The sequence below is a fragment of the Eptesicus fuscus genome, chromosome 13 (genome assembly GCF_027574615.1).
Source record: "Eptesicus fuscus isolate TK198812 chromosome 13, DD_ASM_mEF_20220401, whole genome shotgun sequence".
Lineage (NCBI taxonomy): Eukaryota > Metazoa > Chordata > Mammalia > Chiroptera > Vespertilionidae > Eptesicus > Eptesicus fuscus.
This window is the reverse complement of record NC_072485.1, coordinates 39,324,360-39,337,957: the sequence shown is the minus strand read 5'-3', so window position 1 is coordinate 39,337,957 and position 13,598 is coordinate 39,324,360. Positions and strand designations below refer to the sequence as shown.

At 54.9% G+C, this 13,598-nt stretch overlaps 1 protein-coding gene across 1 annotated transcript in view; it reads right to left on the bottom strand.

Annotated features, from left to right (window-relative positions):
- The window catches only part of GDPD5 (glycerophosphodiester phosphodiesterase domain containing 5), an 89,892-nt gene extending 86,265 nt beyond the window's left edge, over window positions 1-3,627 (bottom strand). The window contains exon 1 of the mRNA XM_054725629.1: window positions 2,829-3,627. The gene's annotated coding sequence lies outside the window, so the exon portion shown is untranslated. The remainder of the gene's footprint in view (window positions 1-2,828) is intronic.
- Window positions 3,628-13,598: the final 9,971 nt, after the last annotated feature.

Sequence of the window (13,598 nt, the reverse complement as noted above, 5' to 3'; positions counted from 1 at the left end):
AAATGGAGGCCTGGCAGGGTCAGGTGTCTTGCTTCGTCTCACAGTGAGTAAGCAGCACAGCCAGGATTCAACCTTCAGCGGATGTCGGGACTACAGCCATTTGCCTCCAGCCCCAACCCTGACACCGTCCGCCTTGATGAGGCCTTCCAGGGTTACTCGTCGTCGTGGGCCCCTCCCTGCCACTTCTCATCACCCATTTGGAATCAGAGGCCCACAGCTTGACCCTAGCCCAGCTAGCTCGGTTCCCACTGGAGAGGGGCCCGGGTTGATAACAGGTCCCTTTCTTCCCGTCCTGCCTCCCTCCCCCCATAGCCAAGACTTCATACAGCACCAACAGCAACAACCCCCTCCTCTGGGGCGAGTTCAGAAGCTCATCTGGGCACAGAGCAATTTCTCTGAGCCTGCCTCTCAGTGTGAGGGGACCCATAAATTATTCACTGCACCTTTGTGCCTAAGGGAGGCCGGACAAAGAGCCAGAGGGAATGAGTACCAGCTCCCACAACCCTGGCCCTGGGGTGGGGAGGGGGGTCAGAATCCAAGGTCCCCAAGCAGGTTCCGGAGGACTCTGAGACCAGGAAGGTGGCACAGGAGAGCAAGCCTGAGAATTTTCCCAGATTTCCTGGTCACAATTCAAGCTTCCTTCCTTATAGGGAAGGAAACAGATACCTTGCCAAGCGCTATATATTTATATCTCACTTAATCCTCTAATTTATAGAGCAGAAGCTGGGGCTCCGAGGAGTGAAGTGATTTGCCCAACGCCACATGGCCAGTGGGAGGCAGGGCGCATTCACGCCCACCTGGTCTGTCTCACCACTCTCTGTCTGTGCCACTCAGCCCACCCGGTTGTGAGCGAGTCATCACACTGCCTTTTCCATCTGGGTAACTTCCAGGCCACCTGGTATGCAGTTGGCACTCAGTTGCTGAAGCAAACCCAAAGGCCCTGGGCAAGTGGTTTCACCTCTCTGAGCCTCAGTTTCCCACACACTGTAGCCATTAATAACAATCCTAGTCATGGCAAGCACACACACACACACACACACACACACACACACACACACACCCTCTTTAGCTCTTGACAGCCTGCCAGATATCATGGCCTCATTATCGGAACCGATAACGCCAGCCTGCCTTGACCCTATTTTACAGGTGAGGCTGGGAGCCATGGATGCATCTGAGAGGGCCCACGTGGCTCCCCAACCCTGTTCACCTCATTCCAGGTTCTTTCCATCACACCATGAAATGAGATCACGGGTGTGAAATTATGTCATTAACAAGGAGCTTTGTTTAGAGGCAGGATTACTAGGAGAATTTGAATCTCCATAGATTGGGGGGAATCCCCAAGCTCTTCCCTCACCTTCTCTTGCAGACCCCCCCCGGGACGGAGCTTCCAGTCTTTAGCTGACCTCTCCACTCTCCTCCACCTCCCAGGGGCTTTCCCAGGTGGCTTCCGCTACACTCCTGGAAGCTGGGCACAGCAGGGGTTAGAGAGTCCCAGCCAAGGCCACAGGGCTCAGACCAAGGCCAGGTCCCCTCCCCCACCCCACCCAGAACAAGAGCCCACAGAATCCATGCCAAGCCCTCTTTCACAACACCCCTCTCCCTTGCACTGCCCTGGGGGTGGGGAGGGTGGGTAGCAGAAGGAACCCCTGCCTGGAAATCCAGACACCTGGGACACTGCCCCCAGCCCTGGCAGCTCCAGCCTTGAGACCTTGAGCAAGCCCGCCCCGCCAGGGTCAGAGGTGTCTTGCAGGGCCCCCTGCCAGGAGAGGCCAAGGTCAGGTCTTTAGTCTGGGCCAAAGGCTAGGAGGCCGCCGGCATGTCTTGGGCCCCAGCACCAACCACACAGACTCTCACAACAGCGTCACGTGTGGTCACCCTGACCTCACATCAGGGTAGGAAAAACCCCGGCCACCTACCCAGAAGGTGCTACCTGGGGAGGGGGAGCGGATACCCTGCAGGATATTTGGGAAGGTTTCCTCAAGCGGACTTGCGGCTCAATCACTCGCTCGCTGCCCTAGGACCTGGGACAGTTGGCACACACACCCCATTCTTCCTTCACCCCGCAGCCTCCCCCACACACCTGGTCAGTAATGTGAAGGATGTGAGCTGGGGGAGTGTGGAGGGGCCTCATCTTCCCCGGCTATGAGAGGCTCTGACTGGGGGGCCTCTACAGTGAGTTCCCCGATACATAAGCACTGTCTCAGGACCTCCAGAGTGCCTTAGAGATCCGGAGTCTGGGGCAGGGGAGAGAGGCCCACAGGGGGGAAGCTGTGAAGGTGGGAAGTTTCCCACCTCTGCCCTTAACTCCTGGTCCTGGGAGGTGACCCGGCCATAGACGGGAGGGAAGGAAGCCAGCAGAAGCTACCTCCTCGGCCTCAGGACTGGCTCTAGGGTGTCTCAAATGGCCCCACCTTGACCGCTTCCACCATCCTGCCCCGCGGCTATGCACTTCCTTTCTTTTTCTCTTCACTTTCTGCTTCTTTCCACCTCCCACCTAACCCTGCCCCCAGTCTCATCCCCAGAGTGAAAACAGCAGGGTCCCTCAACCCCACTGAGCCTCAGTGTCCCCATCTGCAAGCCCCTATAACAGTAAACGACACCTTTCATCTCATCGCGTATCAGTGAGACTTAATGAGGGACCACTTGGCGCAAGGGTGGAGCGCGGACACGCACACAATGGGCGCTCAATAAGTGCCCGTGTCCCCCTCCCTCCTCCCCTTCCCGCGCCCCTCCAGCCTCAGCTGGTGCCGGGCACACGCCCGCAGCTGGCCCGTCGCTGCCCCGATGGGTTGGGGAGCCGCTTAGCCCGGCATCCGGGAGGCTCTCACCTGCAGCTCCTGGCTCCCGCCGGCTGCCTGCCGGGGCAGGGGGGCCCTCGTGTTCTTCTCCGGGGGGAAGCACCCAGCCCCTCGCCTGGGACGGCAGGATCGTGGCAGCCTCGGCTCGCAGGACCACCCGGGGCCGGTTCGGTCCGACTGTCCAACCCGCCTGGGACCCTTCAGCGGGCGCTGGACCCTGGCAGGGGCTTCCTGGGCGCTCGCCGCCTGGAAGTCCGAAGCGCCGGGTCGGAAGCCGCTGAAGGTCCAGGTCTCGGGGGAAGAGGCTGAGGGTGTCCGGGCTCCTCTGCACTCAGTCGGGGTCCCGGGGAACAACCTGCGTTATCCCCGGGCGGAGGGCTCCGACTCCCGCTGCCAAAGGCTGGGGACGACCCGCAAGTGTGGACCCGTATGGTGGGCCGGGAGCGTCCCGCCCAGGTGCACTGAATCAGGGTCGTGGGCTCGGGAGTCCCGGCCACGACGCCCCGGACCGTGGGGCTGGACGCGTCCCGTGGCGGCAGCCGGGGCCGGGGCCGGCGGGGCTGGTCGGGACGCCGGCGGGGAGCCGCGGGGGCCGGAGCCCGGCGGGGAAGTCTTCCCGGTTCCGGACTCGGCTCGCTCTGCAAAACGGGGTGGACCTCGGCGCAGCGGTTGACTCGCAGCTCCGGGCCGCGCTCCACTTCCTCCTCTTTCCCTGGCTCCACGCCACGCGCTCAGCCCCGCGCCGCCGCCGCCGCCGCCCCCGCCGCTGTCATCCCGGTCGCCCACCCCCACGGAGCGGCGGGCAGAGCAGCGCGGAGCCGGGGCAGCGCCGCCCAGCGCCCCCAGAGCCAGCAGGCGCGGCCCCGCCCGGAGGGGGCGGAGCCATCCCGAGGCCCCACCCATCGTTCGGACCAGGGCAAGGGGCGGGGCGCTCTCCAGGTGCCCTCCCTCCGCCCGCGCCGTCAGGGGCCAGGGGCCAATGGGAGAGTGGGAAGAGGGCGGGGCTCTGCGGATCGCGGTCTCTACCTTGGAGAGGGCGGGGCCCACAGTGAGACGTGAGGCTGGAGGGAGGACAATGCAGGGGCTGGGGCTGTTTGGGGGACCTGAATGGAGGGCGAGGTGAAGAGGAGGGAGAAGCGAAAAGGACGGATGTGCCTGGGACCGGGGCGTGGAGTCCGCCTTGTATGGGAGAGAAGGAGTCATGCGATGGAACAGGGGTCGAGGTAGGGAAAGAAACAGGGTGGAGGTGCGTTATCCGAGGTAGTGGAATCCCCAGGATAAGTGGAGCCCCCCCCCCCCCCCCCCGGGACTGTGAGACAGCCCCCACAATACTCTTCACCCTCCCCAGCTTCTGGGGCTCAGCGTGAGGAAGCGAGCCTTGGGTGCTGTGCAATATCCAGATTTCAGAAAGCGGTGAAAACGCAGTTTTTGAAAATACAGGGGGTCTCTCTTAAACAATTCCCCCTTCTCAGCCCCCTGTGCGGGGAGGAGCGTCATTATCAGCAGAGGATTGTGAGTGACCTGTCTGCCTTTTGCTCCCGTCCCTCCCAAGCGCATTGGGGCAGGATCTGTGTCTGTTTCATACCCATGGAGTTCCCAGGACCCTGCTTAGGGCGAGGCACAGAGCCGGCCTTGCAGGGTTTTGATGTCTGAAGGAGCAAAAGTTGAATGAATGGCCCCGGTAGCAAAGGAATAGAGGCTCGCACAGTACAACCTTAGGCAGAGGTACCCCATTTCACTGGTGAGGACACTGAAGCACTGAGAGGCCAAATGATGTTCTCAAGACCATATAGCTGGGCCAGGACATTACCCACTTACCACTGTAGCACTCTAGGCACAGCTGTGTGGCTTCGAACAGGTGACTGGACCTCTCTGAGGCTCCGGGGCCTCTTCTGTAAAAGCGCAATAAAGATGCTGCTACTGGGCAGGCACCAGGCTGCAGAGGTGGAGGGAAGTCTATTCCTGAGGGAGGACACGGCATGTGCAAAGGCATGGGATCTGAGAGAACACCTCTGGGGACCCCTGGCCTATTCTGGGGGATTAGGAGAGGTTTCCCTGAGGGAGTGATAGGCAGTTCAGGCCAGAGGTAGGGGTTAGCTAGGTTAGGAGGGAACCTCAGGGAATGGGCAGTGCTCTGGGCAGAGAGGCCAGTGTAGGCAAAACTCTGGAAGTGAGGGAGAGCGTTGCTTTGTTGGAGAACCAGACAAGTTTGGGGTGACTGGAGCTCTCAGGGCAGTGTGAAGAGGCAGACGGGGCCAGACAGAAAGGAGTTCGGATTTTATTCCAGGGGCCAAGGACTCTGCTGGGGTCTTGCTCTTGACCCTGAACTCAGCCGGGTCATGCTGAAGCCCCAGCCTTGAAGACCCTGAGCCTGGACTCACTGGTTGTCAGAAGGGTATCCTGGGAAGTTTTATGCCAGGTATGGATATGGGAAAGACAGAACTTTGTAGGGAAACGAGGCAGCATAAAAACACCCAAAGCCCACAAAAGGCAAATGGTGTGGGGCCTGGATGGTTAAGGGTTAGAGTCCTCAGTGAGTCCTGGACCCAGACACTCTGTCCCTTCCTCCCTATAGATACACCAACCTCTGAGTGTGGCTGGGAGCACAAGGAAGAGGTGGAGCTGGAGGCTGAAGTCCAGGGTCGGGGGGTGGGGGGTGCCTCTCCTAGCCAAACCCAGGGTCGGGGGTGGGCAGGTTGGCCCCAGGAAGCTTGCGCTTGTCTTCTGTGTTGAGCTTGGTAATGGTGCTAGGAAACCTGCCCGGCCAAAATGGCTCAGTGTTGAACGTCGACCTATGAACCAGTAGGTCATGGTTCAACTCCCTGTCAGGGCACATGCCAGGGTTGCAGCATCCATCTCCAGTAGGGGGTGTGTAGGAGGCAGCCAATCAATGATTCTCTCTCATCATTGATGTTTCCATCTTTCTCTCTGAAATCAATAAAAATATATTTTAAAAAAAGAAACCTTTGGACACAGGCACCAGGAGGGTGGGGGAATGAGTGGGGGTGGGGTGGGGGGCATATTACATATGTAATACCTTAATCAATAAAGAAAAAAAAAAGAAAAGAAACCTTGTGCCCTAGCTGGTTTGGCTCAGTGGATAGAGTGTCAGCCTGTGGAATGAAGGGTCCTGGGTTCGATTCCGGTCAAGGGCACATGCCCGGGTTGCGGGCTTGGTCCCCAGGGTGGGGTGTGTAGGAGGCACCGATCAATGATTCTCTCTCATCATTGATGTTTCTATCTCTCTCTCCCTCTCCCTTCCTCTCTGAAATCAATAAAAAAAAAATATATATTTTAAAAAAAGAAACCTTGTAACTTCTCCCTCTGAGTAGAACCTTCTGTGGCTCCCAGTTGTCAGCATGATTAAGTTCTAAGTCCCGAGGCTGGTGTTCCAGACTCTCCATTATTGCTCTCTGCCCAGCAGCCTCATCTTCTGGTCATTTCCTTTTCCCCTTGTACCAACGTCAGCTCTATCCCCAAGTAGGGCACCATCTCTCCCCTGGATGTGGTTGCTCCTGCTGACCCCTTGTCTGGGGGACTTTGTTCCCCTTCTCTCCTGAGTCAATTCCTACTTCCCTGCTGGACCGAAGGGAAGACACTTTGGGGCAAATGCCCGTCTGTCTTTTCATTGCTGTATCCTCGGAGCCTGGCACGTAGTAAGTACTCATCGAATGAATGCTCCATCTCTCCAATCAAGTGCCTCCTCCTCCCGGGAGCCTGCCTTTTGTGTGGGATCTCTCCGCTGGAAGGCTCTGTCATTGTACCTTTCAGGTCTGGAGGGCCCCACCATTCCCCCCCACCACCACCCAGCTGAGTGCTGGGTGGCCCCGGGGAGACCTCGGCAGGGGAGATGAATGAGGCTCTCAGAGAGATCCTCTGCCGCCCCTGCTGGGAGAGCCCCCTGAGCGCCCGATGAGCAGAGGCCGGAATAAAAAGAAGGCTTTCAGAACAGACCCTCCATGACCCCCGAGGCCCCAGAGAGGAGTGCCCAAGGTCGCCAGGGGGTGACCAGCAAACAGTTCTCACACGCCCACATTCACCTCTGGCTACCCTCCCGGGGGGAGGAAGTCTCCTGACCCCGGAGAATCAGGCCTTTATGCAGCCAGAGAGGCTCATGAAGCGTGACGGAGGCCTGGCCGTGGCGGGTTGTCTGGGAGGGCTTCGAGGTGGCTCTGAACCTGGGCCTCCGGGGCTGACAGAAAAGGCCGCCCTTGTCAGCGGTGCCCCACCTCTCCAGAACCTCCCCCTCCTTATATCCTGGCCGGAGGGGAGTTAACAGCCGCCACTGCATGACGCCTCAGCTCTGCTGCGCGGCCTCCTATGTTTGTGGCAAATAAACGTCCACTCTGTGCCGACATTTATATTAGGAATTGAGCACTCTCTTCAGTAGGGGCACCAGTCTGTATAAAACGTTGTGCCCCATGAGGCCGGCTTCCAACAAATCCTTATGTGCGCCCACTCTGTGCAGGCGCTGTGCTTGGTGCTGGCAGGGGACCCACGGAGCATCGGGCAGATGTGGCCCTGCCCCCCTGCAGCTCGCTGTCTGGTAGGGTCTGTAGACAGCTGAACTCGGGGCCCCCACAGGATAGCCTGCTCTCCCGCCGGTCCGCCTCTGCCAGCCCGGAATCCTTTCCCCGGCTCTCCGGCCTGCGGCATTTTCTCCATCCTTCAAGCCCAGGACACAGGTTGACCCCTCTGGGGACCCTGCCCAACCAACCCCGCTGGGGGGGGGGGGCGGGGGGGCTGGCACAGTATTGTCCACTGGAGCCGGTGACCCTGCTGGCCCTTTGGGCCTCTCTTGGGACATTGATCCCTTGGGTCTCGGGCTGTTTGTGGGTCAGGTTTCCCACCAGAGTATGAGCTTCGAGAGAGCGAGGGATGGGGCGGCTCTCTATGCCCCCAGCTCAGCCCACATTTACCAGTAATTTCTAAGCGGAGACCAAACATTGGGCATCCAGGGACTGGACAAGCAAGGGGTGCCAGGCCAAGGGCTCTCCGCAGTGGTGTGTGCCGAGTGCCCTGTGAACGCAGGAGGCTGCAGGGGGAGGGGAGGGTGGCGTCGAGGGCAGCTTCCCAGGGAAAGTGACACTTGAGTTTGGCACCGGACACACATCCTGGCCCAGTCACCTCCCCTCTCTATGCCTCAGCTTCCGTATGACTAAAGCAAAGATGAAAGTAGTGGCCCCGCAAAGGTGGTACGGATTAAAAGAGACCTGGTGCCCTAGCTGGTTTGGCTCAGTGGATAGAGCGTCGGCCTGCGGACGGAAGGGTCCCAAGTTCGATTCCGGTCAGGGGCACAGGCCCAGGTTGCGAGCTTGGTCCCCAATGGGGGGCATGCAGGAGGCAGCTGATCGGTGACTTTCTCTTGTCATTGATGTTTCTGTCTTTCTCCCTTCCTCTCTGAAATCAGAGAGAGAGAGAGAGAGAGAGAGAGAGAGAGAGAGTGAGAGAGAGAGAGACCTGGTGTTCAGTCAGCCAGGCCAGAGGTAGCACTGTGTGTGTGTGTGTGTGTGTGTGTGTGTACACCACACTCAGGTCCACAGTACCAAGGCAGAAAGGTCAGGAGAGTCTGTCTGTGGCTGGAGAGGTGGGCAGGGGGCATGTCACACGTCTCTGTCACCGAGTTTGGCTTCTGTGCGGAGGGCAGAGGGGAGCCTTGGAGGGTTTAAGCAGGGCTTACAAGGCCATGTTTGCCCTTCAGAGCTCGCCCTGGTCACTCTTTGGAGGAGAGGCTGAGGCAGGGAATCTGTCTGAGGCCTGTTTTGAGTCTGGATGACAAGGAGAGAGGAGTGTCTGAACCTGGAACATTTAAGGAAAGGAGGCAAGCTCTTCATCCTGTCTGTGTGTGGTAAGGGAGATAGAGAATTTGAGGAGTTTGTGGCTCAGGAGAGGGGCCAAGGCTTGAGGCCACAGCCAGGAATAGCTTTTGGGATGAGAGGAAAGTGGCCCCAGGGTGGGAGTGGGCTTGCAAGGAGGAAGCAGAGAATCCACAGGGAGAGGGGTGGACAGGGGATGGAGCCCAGGAAAAAGCCAGAGAAGGACTGATCAGCAAAGGGGAGGAGAGGGGGCTGTCGGGAGCGGATAGCGAGGGCCAAGAGGACCAGGACTGAAGTGTCCTGGGGTCCACAGCTGGGACTGAGGGTGGCCGGCAGAGGTGGAGGCAGGAGGAGGGGTGCGCTCGGAGCCGGTGTGGGGCTGCCTTTCCCAGGGTAGCTGCCAAAGGGCGTGTGCCTGGGCGGCAGCTGGAGGAGGAGGCCGAGCTGGAGGCTTGTAGAGGAGTTAAGGCCGTGTGAAAGAGAGGAGGTCACCCGTAAGGGCAATGGAGAGGCTGGGCACAGACTGAGGCTGGGAGGCAGCACTTCCACCTGGGGGGTGCGGATGGGGCAGATCCAGCCGGGAGGTCTCAGGGAAGCAGGAGGCAAGGTGTCTTCTCTCCAAGGGAGGACCAGGCAGGGCAGGGGCCATGAGAAGAGGCATGACGCTGAAGCCATGGCTGTGGGAAGTGGAAAGGGAGGAACAAGGCCGTCTGAGGTAGGAGCCAAACCACGTGGTGGCCCCTTTTCCACGGCGGAGGCGTTGGGGGTGGCTTCGCGCAACGCCTGTGTCAACTTAATAAAAAGGGAGACCTGGCCCCTCTGCTCTTGGAAGGATGGGGAGCTTCAGAGTGGGAATAACGGCAATCGCGGTAACTTCAAGCTTACCATCTATCAGCACCTCCCCACGCTCACAAGAGGGAATGTCTAGTTTAGCCCCACCACTGTCAATCGCCAGGGTCTGTTACCTGCGGGATTGAAATGCACAAATTTACTTCTGTGTCTCAAGCACAAACAGGGTGAGGGTCACACCCAACAGTCAGGTGCCCAGTACCTTTAGCTAAAGAAACGCAGAGGGGACATGTTCATTTGGCTGCCTCTGCTGCCCCCTGCTGGGTAATGCTGGTTAGTGCAGAATAATAACAGGAGCGCTGGTTCTCAAAACTTTTTGTTCTCAGAACCATTTTCACACCCCAAAATTATGGAAGACCACAGAGAAATTATTTTATATAGTTTATGTTGTATTTAAAGTATTATAAATTAAAATGGAGGCATTTAAAAATTTTAAGTAATTAATTTAACAATAGGTGTTAACACATATTTTTTATGAGACATATATTTTTCCCAAAACAAAACATTATTGAGAAGAGTGGCATTGTTTTATATGTTTACAAATTTCCTTAAACGAATTGATGTTTCTCTCTCTCTCCCTTCCTCTCTCTCTAAAATCAACCAATCAATAATTTTTTTAAAGATGTGGTACACATATGCAATAAAATATTACTCAGCAATAAAAAAGAATGAAATCTTGCCCTTGCCAGTTTGGCTCAGTCAATAGAGCATGGTCTCTGGATTTGAAGGCTCCCGGGTTCAATTCTGTCAAGGGCACGAACCTCTGTTGCAGGCTCAATCCCAGGCTCTGGTCGGCAGGCAACAATTCCAGGTGTTTCTCTCACATCAATGTTGCTCTCTTGGTCTCTCCCCTCCCTTCCACTCTCTCTAAAAATCAATGGAAAAATATCCTTGGGTGCGGATTAACAATAACAACTAAAAAGGAATGAAATCTTGTCATTTGCAACAACATGGATGGACCTAGAGGGTATTATACTAAGTGAAGTAAGTCAGACAGAGAAAGACTAATACTGTATTATCTCACTTATATGTGGAATCTAAAAAACTCACAAATAAATGAATGAACAAAAACCAAAAGTATACTTCTAGAGGACAAGCTGATGGTTGCCAAAGGTGGGGGGTGGGAATAAAGTAAAAGAAAAAGTGTTGGGTAGTTAAAGAAAAGATTATTATACATAGGGGATAAAATGGGATAATGAGAGATATCAACGTGGTTACAAAGTTACTGATCAGTTCACATTCAAGCATATATATATATATATATATATATATATATATATATGTAATATGCAAATTGTCTGGGACGCCATAACCTCACGACCACTCAGGAGGAGGCTGCGTGCGCAGGTGGGCAGGAGGGGACTGCGTGCGAGGTGAGGCAAGCCACGGATGGTGCAGGCCTGGAGCGGAGACAGGGGGGCCTGCCAGCCACAGCACACCAGCAGTCCCGCCTCTGCGTGTGAGCTGCAGAGGAAACACCTTTTCTCACCGCTCATTGGCTAAGCTCCCAGTACGCCACTCACAGTGTACTTGGTAACTTGGGTAATAAGAATCCAAGAAGGTGATCTAGGGTTTTTCCACCTCACTCCTGGAGGAAAAAAATGAAGGTCCGCTGCTGGAGGGGCTAAGAAATGTCATATCCTGCCCTAGCCGGTTTGGCTCAGTGGATAGAGCCTCGGCCTGCAGATAGGAGGGTCTGGGTTTGATTCTGATCAAGGGCATGTACCTAGGTTGCAGGCTCCTCCCTGGCTGGGCCCAGGTCAGGGCTCATGCAGGAGGCAACCAATCAAAGTGTCCCTCTCACATTGATGTTTCTCTCTGTCTTTCCCTCTCTCTTCCATGCTCTTTAAAAATCAATGGAAAAATATCCTCAGGTGAGGGTAAAAAAAATAAAGAAAGAAAGAAATGTCATATCCTATGAAAGAGACATCTTGAAAATGCCTAAAGAAAGTTGTCATTTTTTTGTGGTGAAGTGACTAGAGTCCATGTTTATGAAAACACCTTGGTGGCTGCGGCGGCTGGCAGTGGCAGTGGCAGCAGCAGCAGGGTGATGGGGGCGGTGCCTTCCCCTGATCAGCCCAGTCGCCTCCCACAAAGGGAGGTCAGACTGCAGGGTGATGGGGGCGGTGCCTTCCCCTGATCAGCCCAGTCGCCTCCCACAGAGGAGGTCAGGTCAAGCTGTCAGTAGGACATCCCCTGAGGGCTCCTGGACTGTGAGAGGGGGCAGGCTGGGCTGAAGGACCGCCCCCCTCAGTGCACAAATTTCATGCACCGGGCCTCTAGTAAGAATAATAATTAAACTGGAAAAATGTTAAGTACTTACTAAAAATTACCTACAAAAAAACCCACACAAATAAAATATAAAACTCTAGCCCTGGCCGGTTAGCTCAGTTGGTTAGAGCATCATCCTGATATGGCAAGGTTATGGGTTTGATCCACCAATGAATTCATAAATAAGTGGAACAACAAATCGATGTCTCTCTCTCTCTCTCTCTCTCTCAAATCTATAAGTAAATTTAAAAAACATTTAAAAAATAAAACTCTAAAACAATATTGTTGTAAAAAACAAAACATAACATAAAACTTACATTTTCACCATTTTTAAGTGTACTGGTCAGTGGTATTAAGTACATACATATTGTTCTGCTACCATCACCACCATCCATCTCCAGAACTTTTTCATTTTGTGAAACTGAAACTCGGTACCCATTAAGCAATAACTCCCTATTTCCTATCCAACGCTGCAGGTAGGTCCTGCCCACGGCACCCCCTCACCCGGGCATCAGCCCGAGGCGGATTACCTGGCAGGACACAGGAGGTGATGAAGGGAAGTGCCTACCCCTGTGCTCTGTAATGACAGATGGCTCTTACAATGAAAGCAGCGGTGAGGAGACACCCAGAGAAAGTTTTGAGCATGAGGGGGATGTGGGCAGACGTTTTAGGGACTTCACTGTATGCAAGGTGGAAAAGAAGGGGTGAGAACAGAGGCAGCAAGAAAGTGAGGAGATAGATACCAAAATCCGGGAAGGGATGAAGGAGGGGGGCAATGGGGGATGTGGAAGACGGGGCTGGGAAAACTTAGTGGCACTACTTAGCTGCTGGAGGTCTGACCCCGCCTGCCTCTGAGCTCTGGGTCCTGAATGTTCAGGGTGAGGCTTTGTAAGGGTCCTTTCTGGGACTGACTACCCATGCCAAATGGCAATGCAGGGCTTCATGTCCAAAAATTATTAAGAATTTCAAAATGGTGACACCAGAGCATTAAATGAAGAGCAGAGCCCTAGCTGGTTTGGCTCAGTGGATAGAGTGTCGGCCTGCGGACTGAAGGAGCTCAGGTTCGAGTCCAATCAAGGGCACATGCCCGAGTTGTAGGCTAGATCCCCAGTAGGGAGTGTGCAGGAGGCAGGCGATCAATGATTCTCTCTCATCATTGATGGTTTTCTCTCTCTCCCTTCCTCTCTGAAATCAATAAAAATATATTTAAAAAAATAAAATTAGGCCTAATTGGATAGAGGGTCGGCCTGTGGACCAAAAGGTCTCGGGTTCGATTCCAGTCAAGGGCATGTACCTCGGTTGCAGGCTCCTCCCTAGCCCAGGCCCTAGTCAGGGCATGTGTGGGAGGCAACCAATCGATGTGCTTCTCTCACATCGATATTTCTCTCTGTCTTTCCCTCTCTCTTCCACGCTCTCTGAATATCAATGGAAAAATATCCTCTGGGTGAGGATTAAAAATAATAATAAATAAATAAAAATTAAATTAAAATAAAATAAAGAGCAGAGCCCTGGTCAGTGTGGCTCAGTTGGTTGAGCGTTGTCTCATGCACTAAGAGGTCACTGGTTCGATTCCTGGTCAAGGGCACAGGCCTGAATTGCAGGCTCAATCCCCAGTAGGAGGTGTGCAGGGGGCAGCCGATCACTGTTTCTCCTTACCTCTCTAAAAATTAATTTTTAAATCTTAAAAAAACAGTTATTTATAAAATATTTTTAAAAATCAAGAGCAGAGTCCTCAGCTTCGAGCCAAACTGATAGTAATTGGCGATTATTGTCTGATTTAGAAGGGGTGCGGGGGAGGGGGAGGAGGACTCCCAGTAAAAGTTGAATTTCAGATAGTGTTTTATAATAAATGTGTTTGGTGCAG